The 22,416-nt window shown below is 42.3% G+C and overlaps 1 long non-coding RNA gene across 1 annotated transcript in view; it reads left to right on the top strand.

Moving 5' to 3' along the window:
- The window catches only part of LOC138683966 (uncharacterized), a 49,471-nt gene extending 27,334 nt beyond the window's left edge, over positions 1–22,137 (top strand). Inside the window, exon 3 of the long non-coding RNA XR_011323451.1 lies at positions 12,097–22,137. This is a non-coding gene — a long non-coding RNA (uncharacterized lncRNA). The remainder of the gene's footprint in view (positions 1–12,096) is intronic.
- Positions 22,138–22,416: the final 279 nt, after the last annotated feature.

Here is a 22,416-nt window from a genome sequence, read left to right as displayed (position 1 = left end):
CACACTGAATCAATTCAAAGTAGATAAGATGCACATGAGCTATTCATCTCTCAAAATGTGTTCTTTCCAAGAGATGGCCATTTGCTTATCAGGGGAAAATCAAAGCTGCTTGTCATCTGAATGTAGCAATGAAAACATATTCAGCTTAACAAAGAACAGAAACTGCATATTTGTGATCTGTTTCACTCTTCTAAAATCTGTTTGATTAGATCTTCTGTTAATTCCAATAAAGCAAATAAAATGAGGCTGAAACTTTCCTGGTGCAAGCCATACTCGTATTTGCTGTCCTCTTTGCTTTCCTATGGCATGTTGACACTGGAGGCTTGGGAAGTGTTCTTACATTTTGGTAATGGTTATTTCTATACTAGAAGCAGTATTACACTATATGGATTTTTTGAAAATATGGAATATTCATAAACCACTTCCCTGCATTCATCATGTTAGCTGAATGTTCAGAGATGCAAGGTTGTAACTATTGCCAAATGAGCACCAGTTAACTCATTCTACTCCACATCTCTTTCCTCTTCTAATGGGTGAGGTAATTAATTAATTAACTAATTAAGGGTTATAAGTTTAATATACTTAGGCTCAGGGTCTGGGTCATGGAATATGCAACTTGATCTCTGTTGTAAAGTACATAAGGCAAGTCAAACTTACATCATCTGAGAGATGGAAGGTTGAAGTCCATGGCTCAGAAAATTGATGGAGGGCAACCTTGATCACTGCTGACTTGCTCCTTGAATGTCTCCAAAGGTTTTGAATCATAGCATGTCTTGTGGGTCCTCCCTGCCTCACTTACATTTATGTGGCAGATGGTACTGCATCAAAATTATGGTACACTGTAACACAGCTTTTTACTACAGTGTAAGATGGGACGAGGTTTAGGGAGAAGGCAAAGAGAAACTTATTCTCTCTCAGCTGTATTACTAAGAAGGAAGGTTGTGTCTTTAATGTTAACCAAGTGTTTAGGCAGGTCTCTGCATAGCCATGGAGCCTTGCCACAGAACATGTCTTCCTGTATCTTCTCAAATGGTCGTACCTGGGGGGTAGGGGTGCTGGCCCTTCACCTCCTCTTTTCTTTTCCTCTAGTATCTGCCCTTCTACATGCTACATTAATATATTTAACTCTGGTTTTTTTTAGAAGCAGTTCTTTATTAAGAGCAAACATGTTAATGTCCCATCCGGGATTTCAGAACTGTGGCCCTTCCATTTTCACAGGGTGGCTCTGAGACTCGCTGGACAGGCTTTGTCATGCACTGTCATCTGAGCCATTCAACATTTCTTCACACATTGAGGTTTTATTTTGAATGTTATTTTGTTTCTGCATTTAAAGCAGAACAATTTTGTAAATACAGGAATCATTATAGAACTGAATTAATTAAACACTTAAGCTTCTAACTCCTCTTCAGGTTTCTAACTTCTTTCTAGAAGCCATAAATACTTTGTTTATCTGGATATTTGCTGGCATAGGGCCTATGTTCTTTCAGATGGTAGAATTAATAGATTCCTGACTCCCACACCTTGTTTTGGGGAAAGCATATTTTCCTTTTAACTTGCAGTTTCTCAGTTTTGAGAGAATACCTCATTGACATGACACATGCTGAATAAATAAAATGAAGAAAACAGTCTTTCTGCACTTTCTGAGGAGGTTGAATCTGACCAAAGTCAGAATATCACTTCAGCAAACTGGTTCTAACTCCAGTGGCTTTTTCTTTGTTTGTTTGTTTGGTTGGGTTTTTTTTCCTTTCTTTAAAATATTGGTAGTAATTATGCACTGCCTGAATCTTAATGTTAAGTATGTTCTTAAGTCACAATACATTTAAGCTTTAATGTGTGTTGCCATAATTTCACACTTAATTTTAGTTACACTTATTTTTAAGAGGACAAAACAATGTAATTGAATTACACATCATGTTTAACAATAAAATAGTTTTTTCCTTAGAAAGAAGTCATCCACTTTCATCTACCTTAACATTTATTCAAAACACATGGTTCTTATGCTACCTTAAGTTACCGGTGAAAAAATACAACAAAGGCACATTACTGTCTGTATGCTAGTGCTCTTAGATATAGGAATCTGTTGATAGTTAACTTTGTTAAAGTGGACTGTCCCAGTAACAGTCAATTTTAGTGTGCAGCTGGTAAATATCAATTTGATTTTGTTTCAATACAGTGGATGATCACTTTTAAATTAGATCTATCCTTATTGTGAAATTTCACATTGTCAAATTATGCTCCTTGAATGCTATGCCTTCCAGCCCTCGCTGCTTAATACAGGATGGCACCTTCTTTCTTTTTGATGTTCTTAGTGAACTGAAACCATGTACTGTGGAGAATCTCTTTCTAATCATGCTGCAAGTACCTCTTATACTGGGGAAAAAGTTACACCCATTGCACTTGCTGAAAACCAAAGTCCTTCAGAAGTTCTTTCTGAAGTACTGCCACAGGTTCCTCAAGTCCCGTGAAATGGAAGGCAGTAACTATTCACAGGACTCGCTGGCCAGGTGTGGCTGCCATTTCAAGGAGATTTGCCCAAACATGAGTGCTTTTCAAAAGTTTTTGCTGTGATCTTATAGTGCATGTATTAGATTTATGGGCTGGAGACAGGCTTGAGCATCATTTATAAAATGTCAGATTTTTCTTTCTTTTAACAACTAAAATATCATCAGTCCTTTGACAATTCTCTCTTTTAATCTGAAACTTTTCATTTTACAGCTACATATTTCATAGGCTTCTTTGCACATTATCTGGAACTCCTGCCTCTTTTTCTCTTACCTACAGCAATAGCATCTTCCAGTTTCATCTTACATTCCAGGAAGAATTTTATGTCATCACAACAAAAAAATGTGAAGAAGCAGTTGTGCTTGTTTTTTATGTGCTCTTCATCATCATATCATCAGCAGAAACAGAAACAAAGGAGCTGGTGGATGTGTGCTGGGGGATAAAGATATTCTTTCACTGGGATTTTATTTTGCTGAAGCATGCTCCAGCATTGGCACTTTAATTTCTATAGGGTGGTGAATCTGATGTGCTTGAACAAACACCCTTGTCCTTGGGCCAGGCAGCTCTCAACATTGAGTAAAATGATTCTGAAGGCTTGGGCAAGTTTTGAGGGTTTTCTGCACTCTCTTACTCTTTGTGTATTTCTGAAAAAAAAAAAAAAAAAATCCACACAAGCGAAAAAACAGGAGCCAGTAGATCCAAGAGAAATTAAGCACTTCATCCCCACTGTGGAGCCCCCAAATAGCATGCAAACTGGCATAGAAAACTGAGGGGATGGAGGAGTATGACAGCACCACCCAAAAAGTGACTGAACTTACTTCTTTGTCATGAAGCATGGAGATGTGTGCCCTGGGTAGTCTCTTTTGCAGTGTGCACATGGGATTTCTTCATAAGCTTGTCTTGCATCTACTCTGTCATGTGTCAGTCAGGGGCTGCATCTCACCTTATCACCATAATGTGCCTCTTTCCTGGTCATCTTTCCAACTTTTCGAAGAATAGTTTGGTTAGGTGGTAGAGGGGCTGTGAGTGCATTTCTAGTTGTGAGCTTTGTGGTCTCTCTTTGCACGAGGGAGTAGTTGTGTTGTTTAGCTTTGAGCATGTGAAAAGCCAAGCCGAACACAGATTTTGTGTTTTGTTCTGAAAATAGTTCCACATTCATTGTCCCTCTTGAAAAAGCCTGTTCTGTAAGGTGCAACAACTGCCACAGCTCTGCCCTGGGAAGTCCCCCACCCTGGCACATGGGTAAGCTCCTGAGCTTCCCTAGCTCACAGGTTTTTTTTGCAAAAAATAAACAGACTATTGAAACAAGCAGCAGGTTGTTGACATAAACATAAAAGACAAGGCAGCTAAGCCCATGGAGGGGCAGAATGAAAGCGAACTACAGAGGAGTCTGTTTCTTCTTTCATATTATCTAAAATTTGTACCATCAGCCTTCCTTCACACTGAGTGCTTTCTTTGCTGCTTCATACGTAATTCTATTTCTGTTTTCTTTTCAAATCAATTGCCAAAATCTCCATGCATGCAGTAACCTTAAAAGGCACATTTCGCATTTAAGCATTGCTTGTGACTTTTGAGTGGTCCATTGTGGTGCATGATCACTGTTCTCTATGTAACAAATGTTCCTTGCAAGTTAGCAACAAAGCTCAAGAAAAAGATGCATAAAACTAAGTGGAAATCCAGTATTAACAAGAAGATGCTCTCCTGCTGGAAGATGGGAAGATGCAGCCAGTGGCATGCCCAGGTACAAATTCACCTTTAGACTGGACAGTGGGTGTCTGCTGAGTTCAAAGAGCTAGTCCCAGGGAGGAAGTAAGGTTGAAAGACCTAGCAGGAGCTGGAGTCAGAAAGATATTCCTAGTGTTCGGGCTGCTCCTTTTTACCTCCATTAAGTGTGAGGGTAAGACCAGTGAGAATCTTACCCTTTGCTTCTCTCTAGGTATCATGTTCCTTTTTCCTGAGCTCTATTTAGATTTTAATTTTGTTCTTAATGTTTCTGACCTGAAGAGAAGCATGTAGGCCTTGCAAGCTTGGTCTACTTTTTCCAGCTGTACTAGTTGGCCTGTTAAAAGAAATTCTCTTCCTTCCCATAGACCTCTCTTCATCTATGTTCTCAGACCATCACAGTTGCTGCAACACTGCTGTTACCACTGTGACAGGTATTTGAAAGGGCTTTCATCCAGTGACAGACAAGGCAAGTTTTTACAAGGCACTCCTTGGTGACTGTCACCTCTTATTAACCTGTGAAATGACTCAGTAGATAAGAAGTGGCAATTACTGTAAGATGCCCAAAGCAAGCCTACCATTATCCTATTGCATTGTTCAAATGGTATAGCAAAAGGATTTATGGTACATTTGCACAGTAAATAAATAGGAGAATACACATGGAAACTGTGGCACAATTATGATAAAAAAAAATTTTCTTCAGCCTGTTATGCCAGACTTAGTATAAAAAGTGGGTCACAAATTGCACACAGAACTGATTCAGTGCACTGTAAATTGTCCCCTGGATTCTTCATTTTTTGTTTGCTTGTAAAAAATTTGTTTAACTTTTTCCTTGCTGCAGATTCATCTCAGGCAGTGTTTTGTCCTGATCTTACAGTTCAAGTATGATGTACCAAGAGAGGAAAAATGCCTTTGTTTCTATGAGATGAAGAGAAAGTTTTGGACTTTTTTTTTTAGAGCTAGTGTAAACTGTTCAGTACTGTACATTTTTTGTTCCCATCAAAGCTCGTCCTCTAAATAACCTTTGAGAATCCTCCCACAGATCGGTTATGCTCCTAATTAACATTTCTGAAAATCTGGGCAAAAGGTGCAAAAGGTATCGACTGTTTCTGAGGGTGGATTAGGAAATGCCACATTCAAGAAATCTGAAAAGGTGTTAGCTGTCTTTTGTTACAGTTGTACTCCTACTAGCATCATTCAGAAGCCCATCACTTTCTATATGTGTACTGGAATAGAACAAACCCCCAGAATATGAGGGGGAGTTGCCTAGTTACTTGTGATTTTAGCCCTATTTCAGCTGAAATATATCCAGATGCAAATTACAGCATGCAGTGGCATTGATTAAACTCTCTTGAACATGGAGTCCATAAAAATGAATGGTTTTGAATGAATTCATCTGTGGTCATTTTTATCTTATGACAGAAGAGACACAAGTGATATTCTTAATTCACGTAACTCAAGACAAATTATGGACAGAAGATACTGCAGATATTCTTCATTTTATCTGATTGTTCAGACAGTTTCCTAAGCAAAATGTATAATGGAAGTTGCTTCTGTAAGAGTGGAAAGGAGCCTGTCTTTTATTATGACATGCTGTATTTCTCAGTAAAGGGAAAAGTATTTCACGCTTTGTTGTTTTGACCGAGGCATGACAACTAATCTGTGGTATGTAGCAGCCAGACAACCAGCTTGTTATATGCCTATCACTTCACTATGGAGCATGCTTGGCAACAGAGATACCCTGACTGCAAAATATCACAGGGGCTATTTCTCAAGAATGCAATACTTCTGGCCCATCTTTAACTTAAGACTGCAACAGCTGCAAGTAGCGTGTAAGACGTGCAAATACACATCAGAAATACTCTGGTAAGGTAATTAAGCCTATAAATGAAGGTCTATTATTAACAGCAAATTATTAGACTATTGTAGCTGTTAAAGATATGGATATAGCCCTTCTTCCTTTCTCACTAACATCAAAAGCTATGTTACATTCAAAGTTCTTGAATGATCCTATAATCAACATCCCAGTTTTCCAGGCAGCAGGTCAGGGAAAGGAAAACAAGAGGGGTCAGCATCCAGTGAGGGATAAAATAATGAGCTAAGCAGCAATACTGATCTTGTTCTCCATGTCATTCGAGAATGTCTCTCTTACCTCAGGGAGTGCCTCCGCTGTGCTGGCTTATAAATAACTTTTGCTCTGTTTTAGCCAGACCTTCTAATGGAAGAAGACATTTCCAGTCTCATTGACCATATGCCTGCCTGTCTATTTTTACTGGCACTTCTCCCTCTCTCCATCCCAATAGTTGTTTGCAGATTTCAAGCAAGTGCAGTACAGAAGGAGATGTCTGAAAAGTGAGCAAGGGCAGTCCAACAAGTTTTTTGAAACTCAGGTCCTGGGTGGAAGAGTACCATATGGAGGGAATGGTGGGCAGAGCTTCACTGTTATATATTGCTTTTGGCAGTGGCTGCCTGGGTTGCACCACCTGCTGCCCTTCATGGCATGGAGGACAAGGTGGAGGAGGAGTGCATTGTAGGGAGCTGTGTTTATTTCAGGGAAACTGCTTGAGGGGAAGGCTATGGGGCAACGCATACAAATCCTTAGAAGATGAAGCTTGCTTAGTTCTAGTTTTCATAGCACAGCTCATTTCATTTCCTCAAATCATTTTAGATGATGTATATACTTTCTGCTTTAATCTTGCTCGTATTTTCTCAGCTTGTGTACTGGGAGCCTTTTGAATCTGCTTTGAATATAAGTTTGATTACATCCAAAGGAAGTCTTTACAAGTAAAACTTGCATTATACAGGAACATATTTATGAAAAATGCATTTACATTGCAGGAAAGCGAAATACAGCTGCACTCAGATAGGGTCGCTCCTTATTCCAGCTGTAATTTCCAGGGTTTCACTGGCGGTTACATGCATAGCTAATTAATGGCAGTGTTCTTTCATCACGGCTAAAGGGAAGTTTGACTCAAAGCTTACCAACTAGAATGACTCTTTATCTTAATTACAGGGAAGATTACATAAGGAACTGTGAGAGATCTCTGTCTATCAGGCTGCTAGCTCTCACTCACACTTGCAGCCTATGGCTTCAAATGAATGCTCTAATCTATTAAAGGGCTTGTTACTCACACACTAATCAACAACATAACAGGTAGCCTAAGACTGTCATTGAATATCACCCATAAAAGGCAATACTGATAGGAAATGGAACATTTCATGAGGTTTCCCTCCAAATAAATGAGAAACCCATTCTTGGCTCTGTGCAGACTTCATGCAAACCACTTAATGTGACATGCTAAACTTCTGTCCAGTTTACTGGCAGGATTTGGTTTGGATATAAACTGCAGCAGGCCAACAGTCTCACAAAATATTGGCTGAAGTTGGTGTTTTTAGCTCACAAGAGATCTAATTCTGTTACTCTCTAGAGGGTCCTGGAAGAAGACCAAGTACACACCAGCTACGATTACTGTGTGTACTCAAGCTGCACAGAAGTGGCAAGCAGGCTGGACACATGTTGTACTGACTCCCATGTGGCAGAAGAATATCACTCTCTGCTTCCTGATGCTTTGTCACATGTCTGAACCAGTTCTTGGGGAAGAACAAATGTCCTTGTCACTAGCGATTTACCGAGCTCAGCAGATTTTCCTTGACTGTTACTGAAAGAGACCAGCAGGGAGTCTGCCTGGCCTTTCAGCAAGGTTTATCCCAGTTTGCCATCTGACCTTGGCAAGCATCCTCCTGTCCTTCTTACCAATGTCAGTAAAGTGCTGTTGCTTGGAAATTGCACAAGGCAATGGGTTTCAAAGCTGGAACTAGGTTTTGAGTCACTGCTCATCATGCATACAGATACTTTTCTGTCACTAGCAACCTGTAATATCACTATGCTCTTTTTTATTCAAGTAGTACACAAAGGCCCAAAATGGTATCAAGGTATGGTTGTGGTGGGTGCAGTCAAAACACGGGCTTAGATACAGTCTCTGCTACGCTTTCCAGGTGAGAAAGAAACTACAAGTCAGAAGCGTTACTACCATCTGTATTCTGTAAATAGTGATATGAGGAACAGGGGGGCTAAAATGCCAATCCAAGGAAGCACATAGTGTCTCCAGCTTTTTTGCCACACCGTGTTCCTGGAGAGGGACTCAAATCCCAGCTCTGGCCACCTAGCCAAGGAGTACTGTGTCTCCCACCCGTGGCACACAGGCCGCTTCTCTTTGTAGGGGTCAGGAGTGACCAGGTCTCACCCTGATACCACAAAGGGATGTAGCAGAGTCATCCATTGGTGTCCCAGAATTGGGAATTTTTCCTAGAACAGATGTAGCTGTCAATATTCAGGTCCGTTGGATTGAGAAATGCATTGCGGATAGACTTGTTGGTCTCCGTGCAAATGGCAGCTCAGCTGAGAGGATCCTGTCAAGTTTAAACTGACCAGGCAGGCTCTGGGCTGCAGTGTGGGAGAAAAGTCCTCGTACATCTTTATAAAAATGCAAGTTGTTTTTCATATCCATCCCTACCACCAAGACTTAGAAGCAGTTTCGAGTAGCTCGCTTTGCTACATGAACTGAAGACCATCTGCCTTCCTTTCCACACAGATCCTTTGACTGTACCTGGAAGGTGCAATTGCTGGGGTGTCAGACCCGCTCAGTGAGGAGTGCTAAAATTAACATGAAGCGGTGGTGCCACTGGAGCAGCAGCATGGCCTCCTGCCAGAGCAAGGCCTCAGGGATCTTGTTAACTCCCTTTCTGTCCATTTTCCTGCTGGTTTCCTGCTAGTAAGTTTTAAGCCTGTTCGTCAGTTGCAGCTGTATTTGGAAGAGGAGCAGAAGTCTTAAAGATAAATAATTTCTTTTAAGTTTTATGAAAGTGAGTAGCCAGCTAGAAGAGAGAAACAAAATTAGGAGTTAAAACATAAGAAGTTCCCTTAAGCATTTGGCAGTAGCCTGTCAGCGGAGCAGCGAGCCTCCAGCACCACTCCGACTGGCGTGCATCAACATGGCGTGGATCATGCAGGGCCGGCTTGGACCAAGCACTGAGCATGCTCTTACCTGGTGAGGATGCATGCAAGCCTGGGGAGAGCTGGTTTGCTTTGGTAGCACATGGAGATCTAGGAGACAACACCCACAGACCTGCGGGAAAACAGACTAAAGTAGCTCCTTGAGCAATGCACCTTAAAAAAAAGAACTAAAGGCAAAATGACAAGCTGAGCTCTTAGGTTATTGCTGCACCTCCCATAGCCACTAACAGGATTTCGGTGCTTTGTTTGTGGCAGTAAATCTGTTTCTCTAAGTCGGTGTCCCACTTGTTTTCATCTTCTCCCTTCATATTTATTTGCTTTTCTTGTATTCTTAGGGATTTACTTCACACTATCCACCGAAAAACAGAAGGCACTCTGAACCCTTACTGAAGGAAATCACGTGCATATAATAATGACCGTTATAAATCTGACTTTTGCCAAAATTACCCAAATTTGAGAAGCTGCCATTTTTTTATTTCCTCTTTGCAAAGCTGGAGTACATGAAAGAAGGAAATAATAAAAGGAGCTAAATAATGATGTCTTATATAGTGCCATGAAGTAACCCTTGCAAATACCAACTTTTCGAGTGACTTCTGTGTGGTGTGTGTATTTATAATATCTTTCCTTCCATCAGCTGTTACCATGGTACACGACGTAGTACCTGTCTGCCAAACACTTTTTAAGACAATAAAATACAACATGATCTCATCCAATCTGTAGAGTGCCCAATTCAGCTTGCTTTCTAAAGCACTTTGCAGAGTGCAACAGTAATCCTTGATTTACAGCCCAAAAAACAGCAGAGGGAGGAAAGAAATTAATTGTCAAGGGACGGGCATGCAGATAAGCTCCTAAAGCCAAGCGGCGCAGGACTCGGTGAAGTGGAGGGCTGTGGGTCCAGATGGCTCGGGTGGGTGAGCTGGCGGTGGCTGCTGCAACAAGGGAAGATTGTGCTTCGGCGCAGAGAGGAGGCTGGTACCGCACAAGCGGGAGGAGCCAGGCAAGGGCGAGCATAACAGAGCCCTGTGTGTAAGGAAAGCAAGTCCTCGGAGGGTTTAAATGCACAGATGGATGGGGATTTTGATACTGATCTGGAAATGAAAGGGGGAGACTAGTGGAGTCTTCAGAGGGATAGATGTAAATGCTACAGGGGAGAAAGGAAAGGAGGAAGGCTGGAAAGGAGATTTATGAAATTAGGAAATACAGCCAAGTCTGCCAACTACCGAAACCAAGCAGCCAGACAAGTTGGAGAGAAACATTAGCTTCCATGAGTGACAGATAGCTGTGGCAGGAAATAAAGACAATGTGAATTGGAAGTTGTTTTTATAACTTGCAGCAGAAATTACTGTCAAATTATATATAGCATAGGCTTAATGTGCCTTAGGGCAACAAGGAAGTATTTTCTTACTCACACAAGGAATGGTCTTGGTGTGAGTTGGGTGTTGCCATCAGCTGAGCAGGGGAAGAAGGGGGCTATGATGCAGAACTTGCAGACTTTCTTATGAGCCTGACACCTGCTTCCTTGACCAGCTGCCTGGAAAAACACATTTCAGTGGGTTTTTTTTCTCAGATGAGGAAGGAAGTCTATACTACTTCACTTTCCCAGGGGAATTCACTACTGGCAGAGTATCTGTCAACAGCATACTTTAGCAACGTATTAAACAAGAAAACGTCCTTATGTCAGAAATCTTCTGGATTAAAAGAGGAGGTCTAACCATAGGTCTTTCTTTAATAAGAGTAAGGAATTTTGTCTCTCATAAAATGCACTGGCAGTAGAGATTTTGGAAGAGAAAAAGTATTTTTAAATTATCTCCTTAGGCACTTACTTACATCAGATCATATTTCTTCTTGAACAAACGCCATCAGATTATTCAGAAATATACTTTATCAGTGGAAATCTTTTGAGGAGCATTTGGAACTTTGAAACACTGAAGGAAAACGAAAAAGTAAGTTGGGACAAATCTGGCAGTCTGTAGCAACGGAGCCGTGGCTGCACAGAGGCTGCAGGATTTGCTCCCCTGTTTGTGGAATCCACAGCAGCAGCTGCCGGTGCCGCTCACTTGAGAGAGGCGCTCCGTGCCAGGGATCCCACTATCAATGCCTGGCTTCAGATATATAGAAATGGATTGTGAAAAATAAGTCTGGTGTGAAGGAAAACAGCCTCTCATTAAACATTATTTTCTTCTTTTAAAGCTGACTTCCTCTGACTTCGGTAAAAAGCACTGCAATATTCCTATGAACAGAAGTCAGCAAGCAGCCATCACAGGCACAGGAGAGCTACGCTTCCCTTCTCTCGCTTCTTTTTTTGCTGCTTCAAACCACTTTCCCCAGATCAGCTGTTATTGCATTGGGGTATAAGGGAATGCAGGAGCTTTCTGCAGCAAGCTCTCGTACTGTGTGTATGAGGGCCAGGAGAATGGTTCAGCCATTCGCTTGTGCGGGCAGGCACAGTTTGCTCTTGGAGTTTACCTGTGGCACTTACCTCATGTTATCTGCACTAATACAACCTCATTGTTTTTTTACCTTGGAGTAGGAGCAGACAGAGCTTGCATTTGCCTACGTTATAGCATATACACATACAGTCCTGCAAAAAGACTTATTTCCGTGCAATATGGACTGAGCTTACGTGGCATACACTTACTTAGATCACAGCACGGGATGGCTCACTTTGCGAGGAAACAAAGATATTTACCGTTTCTACTGACAACTATTTAATGATATTTTCCTCTGCTTAAGCACAGCAGAAATTCTTAGCTGCTTATATAGGCTCCATTACCATAATAACTACATGTTATAGTAATTAACAGGCTTAACTTAAGAGTACCCTTGAGACATAAGGCATATTTATTTTTCTTTTGTAGCTGAGAACCTGAGGCAAAAGGAACAAAGTGGCTCAAGGTCTCTAAAGCGGTAATGAGGCCCTTGAATGCTCTACCACAGCTTCACAACTTCGTCTGGCAGCTCCATGAAGTCCTATCTTGGATCACACCCAGTGCATCAGGGAAACACCCAAGTGCAACTCTGGACAGAAACGTCCAGGCCTACGGAGTCCCCCTGAGCATCACCTCTGGGAACGGCCATGTCAGAAAGTCTGTGATTTACCAATGTATCCAACAAAACAGGTCAGCACAGCCTTTATCTCCACACCAGAGCATCTCTGTGCCCTCCTTGAAGTCTGGAACAGAGAAGTAGAGTTCGTGTACACCGTTGTGATTGGGATACTCAGCTCTGCTCAGCCACGAGCCGTACAGCACAGGCCATTCACAGCAGTCATAAGCAGGCGCCGCTGGCTATGTGCATGCTCATGGCACCCCATTTTCTCCCTCCAGCTGCTGTCACCTCCAGGGTTCTTGTCACAGAGCCATCCAGCATCCCACCGGTCTGCCCTTGCTCTGGGGAGCAGCGGTGCGGGGCAGACCCTGCCACACCAGCTGGGAATGAGAAGCACGGCTGCCAACAGCTGCTGCACAAGAACGGACATGCCTGCATGTGGAGGAAAGCCAGGCACCAGTGGTTTTATCAAGGACATCAAACATCCTTCAGGACTCACAGACCTTGTCATCAGCACAAGGCCTTCCCTTGGACACCCTTTCGCTCCCCTTTGCTTGGCAGACCTGCTTCACTGGAGGGGTGGGACAGCTCAGAAGCATGCAACACGTGCTGCTCCGGGTTGTCATGGAGGTCAGCCTGCCACGTCTCCAGTTAAGGCAGAGAGGTGATGGCATCACACTGGCCTTCCCTTGAAAAAATACCTCTGCACTTCAAAAGCAAAACCAAGTGTGTTTCATCTGACACAGACACAACCTTCCCGCACCCCTGCTTTTGTGCTGTGCACCGGTTCCTTCTTCCTTGTTGGCACTCTCCAAGCTGACATGCTGTGGTGTGCGTTTGTGCGTGAGCTGGAGGACATGACTGCAAGGACGACCGCCAGCTCTGCGAGCAGCACCCGACCCCCTGTCTGCACCCTCCCCATGCTCAGGCAGCCACACCAGGCCATGAGGCCACAACTAGGGACTTCCACCCAAACCACTTTGTCACAAGATGCTTGATGTTTGCTCTCATTTGATTCTTCACCCTTCTGGAGAATGTGGGGGTGCATCCCTTTTTCTCAGTCAGCTGGATTCAGAGGACATGGGGGTTCGTGAGTGTTAGACCCAGAGCTGTGTTTGGGAAGAGTCCTTCCCAGCTTTCCCTGGATCATTTCTGCAGCCAGGTCTCCCACGGGCTTGGTTGTATGGTGGTCCAGGAGCCCCAGGGATGGCAACACTAGGCAGGTGGTGGCAGCAGCTGCAGGAAGGCAGGACAGCTACTGGGAACTTACAGTGCCATTATGTTGCTCTTTTTTCCCCAGAATTTCCCTGTAGCAACTACTCTGCCTTTTTCTTTCTAGGTCACATGCCTGGATCTCCCAGGCAGAGAGCTGTTGTTTTGATCCAGAGGCTGATCTGAAGGGATACAGTGACACATGGCTTTCTCAGGGGCTTGTGTTTCCTTGGGCAAAACACTGCTAGTTGCAACACACATTTGGAAGTGTCCAGTACTAGCTAAGCACCTTTTTAAACACTGCTTGTCTTCCATTGCCGTCTCCATCCCAGGCATTTGGACCTAGCTTCCCATGAGGTGCCAGCTTCAGAGCACGCAGGAGTGGGGGACCCAAGACAAGAGCTCGCCTGCCCAGCTCTCCACATGGCTCTGGGACTGTGGGGGCTGTGGAGGGGCTGGCTCTGGCGCTTCTTCTCTGCCAATGGCCTCTGCAAGTGAGGAAATTAAATATGGGCTGTCCTGGAGAGCAATGACTTATTTTGCCTCCTGCTGGGGACTAAGCGTGCTTTACCTGACAACGGGTGGCTTGTTTCCTGACTCAGCACCCAGGCAGGAACCTTCTGTCTAAAATTAGCCTTCTGCATATGCATATATACATATGGACATGTGCACATAGGCACGCACATGCACATATCCTCAGGACCGGGAGCCAGCCTACCAGACTTGTGTGGGATGCCAGGTATGGGCACAAACAGGTACTGGTGCTGCCTGAGAGGGGCCATGGGAATGAGTGGTTGACAGCTTGGAGAACTGGTCTCTGACTCACATTCCCTCTCCTGCTTTGCACCTCTCTTTTTCTCTTTTTTCTTTTTTTCCTATGAGAGCTAGAAACAAGCCACAGTCGCTTGCGGGACAGAAGTGGGAAAGGGCCTGCAGTAGGGAGGGAGCAAGGGTATTACAGCCCCAGGGTGGACCTGGAGGGCAAGCTCAAAAACTAGCATAGATGGGACCAGTAGATCTACAGCAGTCTGTCTGCTTTAAGCCTTCCCATGCTTTCTTATTTTGCCCCAAACTAGTGGATTAGTGTGGATTGCCTCTGCAGGTGACTGGTGACTGATGTTTTATTAAAGGTGCGGTGAAAGAGCTATATTATTTACCCCAGCTTTGAAGGAGTCTAAGCTTGAAGTTTGGCCTGTATGGCAGTCTGATGAGCCTGTAAAGACCTTCCTTAGTCTGCTCAGAAATATACTCTGGTACAGAAAATTTAGGCCGGCTGGAGAACCATATTTCAGACAGAAACCTGTACTGGCCATGGAAGATGCAGTTTAACCTAGAGGTTCAATTCACAGAAGGCTTGATTTAACTCTGGGCGTTTTTATGTTAGTTGTGTGCTGTTTTATTAAGAAGATGCTGGAGGAATCTTTATGAATTGTTTCAGTTTCTATGGAGTGTTACTACCACAAAAATAATATTCGTAATACTTTTTCTCTTCCGTGCTCCTTCTCCTCTTATACTGGAACTGGCACTCGAGCTTCAATATGAAAAGCTGATGTATGAGGGTTTGCCTCACTGTGATTGCTAAGGCCAAACAGGTGACAGCATGTATCCAGATTCCCCTGCTTGGTTCTTTGCTGCCTCTGACTATTCTTGGAAGTAGAGCCCTGTTTCCACATTTTCTAGAATAACTGCACATTAAGAACCTCTCCTTTGAGATGTTCTCCCCTGAGTCTTCTGGAGCTTCATATCACTTCTTTGGGAGTTTCTGTATGATCCTACACACACAACCTACAGAATGACCTAAATGACCTGTGTTGAAGACAGAAGAACCTTGTTTCCTAAAATGAGGTGGTACTCATGCCTCCTGGCAATCTCAGACAAACCCATTATCTTCCAAACAGTTTGTGTCAAGTAAGCTTGAAAGAAATCTGGCAAGGAGGGAGAAACCCTGAAAAACCAAGCTGGTTGATATGAAGAACAAATTCCATTTTTCTTCCTTGTTTTTTTCCCCCACTGTAAGCTTTTTTCCCTTCTCTTTCCCAGCCAGTTTGATTTTTCTAAACAATGTTGTTGAGCACATACCTTGACCCGTCAGGCAGCTCTCTGCTGGTTTTCCATGCGTGTGCTCACATGTACTGTTTCATCCCTGTTAGAACCTCAGTGTCTATGGGGATGACAATTTCCTTTTCCACTTCTACTGATTATCTAGCCTTTCTAATTGTTATTGGGCAATGGTATGTTGACAGTCTAACTTAATAACTTACCTTCCTAAACTTATCTTTCTTATCTTGTACCTAAGAACTACCAAATGCCAGAGGGAACATCTGTCACTAGACTAGAAAGGGTGGGATAATAGAAGCCATAATTACAGATCTAATTTTGCATAGATCTAATAAAAGAAAGTCAGATGTGGTAAAAGCAGATCACCAAGGAAGTCAGACTGACCTTGTGGCCTGTCTACCTTTTGGAAAGTCACATACTGTCAGAACATCTTTTAGCGTACATTCTGCACTGGCATTTCCCTAATGGAAAGAATTGAATAAGAGTCATGATTAAGGACATACAGAACTTTTGCCAGCAAATAATTGACTGACATGAGTTGCAAATAGTTGTATAACAGGCCATATAATTGGGACTCCAGACACAGAATATAGATAAAACTAGAACTGGATTCTGGGAATAGGGCTAAGTCCAGTCCTAGTTAATAGACATGCGGAGGTCGAGGACATCTTACACAGGGTTTCCAGAGAGATAAATGAAGAGAACTGTGAACAGAATTGCACTGAGAAATCAGACATGCATACAGAAACATAGGAACACTATCTGTTTGCAATCTTGGTTATAAAATAATAAATTGAGAGAATTTAAAAAAATGTTAACTAAAACGTGAGAAAAAATAATCCCAGATACAGATATTAATTCTGCAGGTAGGATGGGAGATCTAGATGTAGACATGAAATTAAGCAAGTGTTACTGCCTAAAAATTAGCTGGTGCAGTACTAAGTACACAGTGTTGTCTTGTAAATTGGGGAAAAAAGATCATTTCTACAGAGCTCGGACATATAGGATGAAATCTTATTTAATCAAAATCAATTTTTAAAAGTCCCATGGAATGCAAAGGGGTCAAGATTTTACCCTTACGATCTGCTTTTGGACAGCAGCAGAAATAACAGAAGAAAAAGTAAAATCATTTTGGGGTTTAGGTGTGGTTTAATAGGGAAGATTAAGCTTTAAATATGAATGATTACTTCAGAGATAACAAAAGGGAATACTTCATATATCTAGAAGTTGTAAAGCTCAAGTTTGAAATAAATTATAACCATCACATGAAAGCTAACCATGAAGTAACCGGGTGAAATTAAGGTAGCAAGTGTTTTGCCTGAGTATTAGTAAAATCTTTGTACCGTCAGTTGAGCAGCGCCACGCAGTAAGCTCATTCTTAGGATTTGTTCTGGGATGTAGCCTGGCCCACCAGCTGTGCTGTGGGGTGATGCTGTGGGAGGGATGTGGGGCTGCTACACTGCAGGGTAGCTGAGGGTGGAAGGGGCTCTGCAGGTCATCCGGTTCAGCCTCTTGCTTCAAGGAGGTCTGATTTCAAAGCCAGCTCACTTTGCTCAGGAATTTGTTCAATCACATCTTGGCAATCTCCAAGGATGGAGATTGCACAACATTTCTGGGCAACCTGTCCTGTCCTTAAACCACTACATGGCAAGATTTTTTTCCCTCATATCCAACTGGAATTTCTCGTGCTGCAACTTATGAGTGTTGCTTCTTGTCCATCTGCTGTGTGCTTGATCTGATACATCTCTTTTTGTCTCTTAACTATCCACAAGATCCACTTTTTAAGATTTCCATGCCCTCAGACAGAAAGGAAATTTTCTATATAGGATATTGGAAGTTTCACACAGAAATATTACTGGAAAATAATTTGCTAGAAAGCTGAATGCCAAGGAGGGCAAGCGGCTGAAAGCAGTATAATTATGAGATGCTTCCTGCCAGTTCTCAAAATATGCTCAGAGCATGTTCTTGTTTGGGACATAGGTTTGCAGGTCACAAGTAGCAACTCATGGAAAGAATATTTTACAGCTCTGAAATAGGGAGCTTGTGGGAATTACCACAGCCACATGAGTTTCTGTTCCTTGTGCTTGCACCAGTGAAATATGATAATGATACTGTAGATCAGGTGAGGAGCATCTGCAGTGTGGGTTTGCAGAGCCATGCAAGTGGAGTGGTTAAACTGCCCAGGCAGCTGGGGTTGTGAAAGGCTGGGATTGTGAATATTTTCATTATTTAATGAAAACACAGCCATCAAATACCCAACATCTCCAGAAGTTTTGTTGAGACAACCTCAGGTTATGCATGCTGGTATGCTGTCTGTGGTATTTTTTCTCTTGCTCTTGTCTCTCCCAGGGATCCTTTTAGCTGGAATTACACTTATTTGTGTGTAAGGCAGATCTGTTTTTAGAATCTAAATCCCTCTCCTTTTCTACGCACCAGCCCACAAGTCGTAGCTCTGTAGGAGTGAGGTAGAAGCATTGTACTAGGTAGGAGATGATTTCTATAAATGTCCTAAGATCTTCACCTACTCCGATGTTGCTGCAGATTTAGGTACTTAATGAGGATACAATTCGGCTGAAACTCCTTTATTCTGATACCCTGCCCTGAATGAACAGATTTTTGTCATAATGCTTGTTAGATTTGTCATAACATGTATTTATTGTTTTATATATATTGTTACATAGGATCTGCCATACATATTTTTTGAAGTACACGGATAATACTTTGCATATACAATCTGACAGCTAAATCCTCCTGTCAGACACAAGTCCAGAAGATTTCCACTGCTTTCCACTCAGAACAAAACAGCAAAATTGAGTATCTTCATGACCTTCTTCCCCACTCTACTCTGAAAGATGCATGCACATTTGCAAAAGGTATTACAAGACATGAAACTGGAAATTTTGAGTGTTGCCTTCTGTATGTATATTCAAAATTGAAAACAGTTTGACAAGCAGATGTACTAATTTCTCTATTGCTTCTATTTCTCTTTTTCAGTATTCACATTAGGAATTTATTTGAGACTTTGGTCTTAAACAATATTGCTGGCTGACAAAAAAAATTAAAAAGTGAAACTGAACTTTTAGAACTGCAAGATATTAATCAGTGAAGTAGAAATTCTTTTAAAATAGTTTTTTTCATGTGGATTCATAAAACTAATGTTTGTTAGCAAAAGTAAACTGCTATGTGATTGTAAAAACAGAACACTAGTATTTTTGTAGGTGTAGTGAAAAGCACAAGGTCACTTCTGCAACTTTCATAGTTTCATTTTAGTTTTTAAAAAAAGTCTCCTTAAATACAGGCAACTTAAAAGCATTGTGAAGTTTCAGAACAGGAAAGCTATTCATAACTTATTGCTAGGCATAACTTAATGCTGTTTAGGCATCAGTGGAATGGGAATACTTTTCTTCTGTCTTAACTTGCTATTGTTTACTTAGCAAAACATGTTGCTGCTAAAACTTTTCCATCACATACACATGCATGGATGGAATTGAATTCTGGGGTCTTAATACAGAACTTTCAAATCAAAGCCCATTTTTGCTTTGCGCTGTTCTTTGCATTGTAATTTCTGTGCAGCGTTGAGTGGTAACGGCTTTCCAAGTTTACAGTGTTATCTTTTGATTTTCATTGAGGCATAGATGAGGCTTAGCTATCTCTCTTTTGACATCAAAAGACTGCCAAAACGTTATGCCAGGCAGGAAAAAAAGTCACAGTTTTGGCAGATACTAGATAAACAACCATAAGCCATAGATAATACCACATTATTGGCATTGTGTGTGTTGTACTGCCTACATATCTCTAATTAGGAAATAAAGTCTGATAACTATTTGAGCGCTATAAAGCAGAAAAAGAGTCTGTCTGTGTAACTAGAATAAAAGCCATAAGACTGGAGTAAAAACTCTAGGAAACAGGGTGCTGCAGCAGTATCTAGAGAAGGATACCTGAGGACAGCCTGGAGAAAGGCGTTCCAGCCTGTGGGGAACAGTTACAGTCACAGGACAGCTGCTGTGAATAAGACTGATTGCAGTCAGTCCTGCCTGGGGGGCAGGAGGGCTGATTTGTGCTATAGCTCTGCATTTCTATTTAACTCTATGTTATCTCTCTTAAGAACAGGAGAAATCTATTGCTTTGGGTTATCCTTCAGTGGTGTTTCCCCATCCCTTCCCATTCTGTTGTTCCATTGATGAATAAACAATGCATTCTATTTTCATCACAGTTGTAAGAAAGAAGTGCTATCTCTATACCTTAGCAAGCTGTGGAAGTCACTTAGCTGCCTGGCATTTGCTTCATGCACTATAACGCTCCAAGGACCTAGTGCTTTCATGCAATCCCACAGTGAAGAAGTGATAGTAAAATGTACTGTGTGACTGCTTCTTATTTTCTTTTAAAGATAATGTGACTGATAACAAGTGGGTCACAGTCTTCAGTTTGCTGCTACTTAATGTCTCTTGAGTTGAGCACAGTCTTAGTCTGGAAATTTCTGATTTATCTTCTAAGAAAACACATGACCTAGGGCTTTGGAACAGACTGTTTCTCAGCTTCTTCTAGGATAAGGTATTAGCCAAATGATTGTTCAAGTTTTAGGTGAAACACTTCTTAACACCTAACACAGTCTGCATTTTACAAATCAGACAGTGAGGGGAAAAAGTCCATTCTGCCATCCTGACCTGAGTAAGTCAGGGGACATCCAAAAGTATATTGTCAAAGCTGCTGCAATGAATAATCTTTTGTTCTCACCTTTTGCATATAGTCCCATCATCACCAATCTGAGTGAGTCTTTGAATTCTTTCCAGGCTGCAACCTCTTCTGTTTCCCCCCTTTGGGTTCCCCAGCCTCCCTGCTTCCCCAACTCCTCACCAGCTCTGGGGACCAGAAAATAAAAAAAGAAAGCCTAAACTTTCATCTTAAAAGCTAACAAACAAACTGAACAAGGACAAAGATGTTTCTCGTGCTTCTTCTTGGGAAGACAGCCTTAGGTTTGTGATCCATGGCAAATCAATGTAAGCAGTTCAAGGATTCAAAAGTTCATTGCTGATTGTTGCTAAAGATCAAAGGCTGTTTGTGTCCCTCTGCCAAAAGCTGGATTTTGCAGCCTTTTCAAATATGTAAACAAACAAATAAATAAACAAATAAACTATCTAACTAACGGTGCATCCTTGATCTTAGGGGAGAGCCCAGATGAAGTGAATGGCACAGTGACATCCAGTCTGCTCTATGTCATGACAGCAGCTCTTGCTGAGGACGTTGCATGGAATGAAATTACATGAAATGATGAGGAGATGGAGGATTAAGGGGTAATCCCAGATTTGAATCTGAGTGCAAGTTGAATCCATTCGAATCCAGCCAAGTTGCAAAAGCAGCTGCCCAAGGATAGCTGTCTGACATATAGCTTTTAATGTAATTAAAATGATCAATGTATTTGCTGTTCATCTAAAATGGATATAAGGGTGATTCCCAATTGCATTGTGCTCTTCTGGCTTGCAGGCAAAATGACCAGAATGCAGCCCACAGAAGACCAAGCAGCTGCTTACACAGGGTGCTTTGGCTTCTTTCAAGCTTGCTGCTTGCAACACTCCCTGTCTCAGACCTCACAGACCCTGGCCCTACATGTGGGGAAAGGCTGGCTTGAGCACCCCATTGCTGGGAGGTGTCACGAGGCTGGCAATGGTTTAGCTAACTAACACCAGTCTGCAAGGCTTTGTCCGGGTCACTGTATCACCAGTTCAGCCAGATCTGTTGGGAGCCTGTCTCCAGGCAGCTATGGAAGCAGGAACAGTCAAATCCCTGTCTTCTCTACCTCTGACAAGGACAAGCCCTGAAGAAGTGACCAGTATTCAAGGTATGTGACCCATTTCATCTGTCCACAGAGCAGCAGCCCCACGCTCAGGCAGGGAGTTTCTCCTGGGCTGGGATCATATGGTGTAATGCAGGGTAAAGAAGCTGTGGTGGTCAGTCAGGGCTTATTTTGGGACAGGTTCATAAATAGCTTGGATGACAAAAGAGAAGAAGGAGCTTAGCAAAAATCTCTGAAGTGGCCATGAAGATTATTGTAAGCTAGTTCTTGCTGCCCTTCCAGAAATGTCCTCCTCCATTCCCTGCTTTACAGATCCAACAGCAGAGCTGTGCATGGACCTCCCTAATACCATGCTCTGAAAGGTATCATCTCCACAGCAGGTGTGAAACCCTTTAACATCCCCATGTTTTGACCATATACAAAAGTTTCCTTGCCCAGCATTGTCAGGAGTGGTGCTGAGGTACCCTGCTTTGGACAGATTTCATACAGACTCATATCATTCAAAGGCATTTCACCACCAGCAGTCTTCCTGGATCAATGGGGTGTTGGTGGAATTTTTTCTTCCTCAAAGAACTCACTTGTTCTCTTTTCTGGTGTCCCTGAAAGCCCCTGAAGAGAAGGCAGGATTTACTGGCAATGCATTTCTCTTTGTCTGTGCTTGCCATGGGTTCTTTCCTTGCTGTATTCATCTCTGCATGTTTTAACACCTTTTTTTACTCTTGCTTTTGGAAAGCTATCAGGACTGTCTTGTGCCATCTTGAGTTCTCTTTTTAGCCAGGCAGCATGTGTAGTCTTGACTTTGCTTTCTTGCAAAGCTTTCCTGCTTTTTCTCTTTGGGATTTTCTTTCTCTCTTTTTCTATCCTCCCTTGTTTTTTTTTCTCTTCTGCCTTAATTTTCAAATGTCATACAAAGAGGAAGCTGCTAGCATTGGGAAAACACAAGCAAACCCTTCACGTCTAGCTGTGTTTTCTGGAACAGTGCTCTGGTGCTGCCTTTTTTTTTGGAGACAGTGCCTGGCTGGGCTATGTTCATAATGTCAGGTTGGTTCATATCCTGTTCTGCTTCTGA

The sequence above is a fragment of the Haliaeetus albicilla genome, chromosome Z (assembly GCF_947461875.1).
Source record: "Haliaeetus albicilla chromosome Z, bHalAlb1.1, whole genome shotgun sequence".
NCBI classification, from domain to species: domain Eukaryota; kingdom Metazoa; phylum Chordata; class Aves; order Accipitriformes; family Accipitridae; genus Haliaeetus; species Haliaeetus albicilla.
Note: the sequence above shows the minus strand (reverse complement) of the source record. Positions and strands in the feature narration are given on the sequence as shown.